Source organism: Sinocyclocheilus rhinocerous, unplaced genomic scaffold, assembly GCF_001515625.1.
Source record: "Sinocyclocheilus rhinocerous isolate Xijiao unplaced genomic scaffold, SAMN03320098_v1.1 scaffold895, whole genome shotgun sequence".
Classification (NCBI taxonomy): Eukaryota; Metazoa; Chordata; class Actinopteri; order Cypriniformes; family Cyprinidae; genus Sinocyclocheilus; species Sinocyclocheilus rhinocerous.
This window is the reverse complement of record NW_015646168.1, coordinates 70,854-73,287: the sequence shown is the minus strand read 5'-3', so window position 1 is coordinate 73,287 and position 2,434 is coordinate 70,854. Positions and strand designations below refer to the sequence as shown.

At 41.6% G+C, this 2,434-nt stretch overlaps 1 pseudogene; it reads left to right on the top strand.

Moving 5' to 3' along the window:
* Positions 1-1,386, top strand: part of LOC107707076 (pyridoxal kinase-like) — a 44,475-nt pseudogene extending 43,089 nt beyond the window's left edge.
* The last annotated feature ends 1,048 nt before the right edge of the window (positions 1,387-2,434 follow it).

Sequence of the window (2,434 nt, the reverse complement as noted above, 5' to 3'; positions counted from 1 at the left end):
GGGCCAGTTCTACTTTATTTTATTTATTTATTGTCATGGCTGACATGCGGCCTTCCTATGGCTTGCTTGTGGCCCAAATTTGGCAAACAGAAGCGGACCGCCCAAGTGCCATCGTTGTTCACAGTATATGGGCCGGAGCAAGGTGTTGGATCTGGGCCAGATCTGAGCCAGAATAAAAAATCAATGTGGCCCAGATTTGGTCCAGTTCTGCTTTATTTGGTTTATTCATGGCTGACATTAGGCCTTCCTTTGGCTGGCTTATGGCCCAAATCTGGAAAACAGGAGCGGACCGCCCAAGTGCCATCATTCCACGTGGTATGTGGGCCAAATGAAAGTGTCAGGTGTGGGCCTGATCTGGGCCTCAGGAATGTTGCTATCTGGGGTGTTAATTAAAGAGATATTCAAACTGACTAGTGGTTTCTGTCTAGGGTTTCATCCCAGTTTCCAGTTTTGTGATATACTGGTGTTGTTTTCCAGTGAGAACAGATGGTACCATGGTGACTCAGCAGATCTGAATGGACATCCCCAGGGTGAATGCTGTTTGTGGGAACAGGAGATATTTTTGCTGCAATGCTGCTGGCGTGGACACCTCCACCCAAATGATCTGAAGGTCAACAACAAGATATAATGCTAAAAATATAGTTGCATTCTCAAAGTGAAGTGACCCATACTCAGAATTTGTGCTCTGCATTTAACCCATCCAAGTGCACACACACAGCAGTGAACACACACCCAGAGCAGTGGGCAGCCAGTGCCTTGCTCAAGGGTCTCACCTCAGTCGTGGTATTGAAGGTGGAGAGAGCGCTGGTTATTCACTCCCCCCACCAACAATTCCTGCCAGACCTGAGACTCAAACCCGTGACCTTCAGGTTACAAGTCCGACGGCCTACCACGCCCCTCTTGGTTGCCCCAAGTGTAAGAATAAAGCAATTTGCTTTTGCATCCGCGAGTTATATGCAGTGGCTACATTTGGTCATTTAAACAACCTATAAAAACACAGCTTAAGTGTACAAATAGTTTGGGGCTACTTAACAAAGGCCCTTGATGTGTTTTTGACAGATAGCCTGTGAAAAGATGGTTTCAGTCATACACCATGTCATTACGAGGACTATTACTTATGCAAAAGGTACCTTTTATAGAAAACCAAATATTGCAAAGTCCCTATTACAGTGTGATGACATAATTTAGTAGCATCATTTTTTTGGCAGCCATATTTTTAGTTTCGTACTATATGATGACAATGAATCTCATACCTTACCTTGGCTCATCTCAGAGGTGGCCGGTCTGAATCAAAAGCCCAGTCCTGCTCAGCTCGAGTTGCGGATGGTCCAGAGTAAAGCAGACATTCAGGATCCTGCCATAGTTTTGAACGCTGTTGTTCTGTAGTGCCTCAATCTTAAGACTCTGTACTAGACAATATGAATGTCATACACAGAGTTTACAAACACACTGTGGATACTAGATGGTACTCATTTTATGCTGTAGTGTTATAAATTCTTTTCTAACAACAACAATGATCTTAGGGTTGAAACTGTGACTTCTGGTACTTCATAGAGCATTAGTGCAGGTACTGCGTCCAAAAACTACCATGGTACCTTATGTTCACATTCCAGCCATAATTTGAATGTGAATATTTACCCATTATTAGTATTTTATGCATTGTTATGCATGTCTATCTGAGTTAAGCATTTACAATTGATTAACAATAGGAAGATGTCTTTTACATATCAGTGTTGTCTAATATTTGATTAAGTCTGTTATATGTAAACATTGTGATATATAACATATAACAAGTTACTTCTGCTATTTCATCAGAACAAGTGTACTATCCCAGACAGGCCACGTTTGGAAAAAAAAAGTCTATTAAATAATAATGAATTATCTCTACTAAGAAAGTGCCTTTAAAATACTGCTGCAGTAAACAAGAAAATAAAAACAGTATTAAGTAATAACAAAGACTAGAATACCCAAGACGTGTCACTCGTATAGTTTCGATGGGGAAAGATGCAACGCTCAATATGGCCGCTCAATCGCAGGAAGCCCCGCCTTCTGAATGAAAGAGCCAATCGCTAATTGGTAAAGTCAGCGCCTCACTGCATCTGCTGTTAGAAGTCCCGGTTGCTATAGAAGCAGTCAGCATTTTGAGACATGCGCTGCCTGAAAAATAAGCTTTTTTTTATAACGCTATTTGAGCATAAGAAACAACATTTATGGCACAGTTGTTATCAGATTTCTTTGGTGATTTCAAATATGAAATTTAATCGTAAGCTTAGTGAACAGTTTTGGAGAATTTGATGTTTCCCCAATCAAAGAGATAGGATGCTGCGTTCAAGTCCTCCTGGGACGTTCGTACTTACGAGTTGACAAGTCGTAATTACGACGTCAGGTGCGTTCAAGTCAGTTTAGTCGGCACAAGATGGCGGTGTACCTTCTT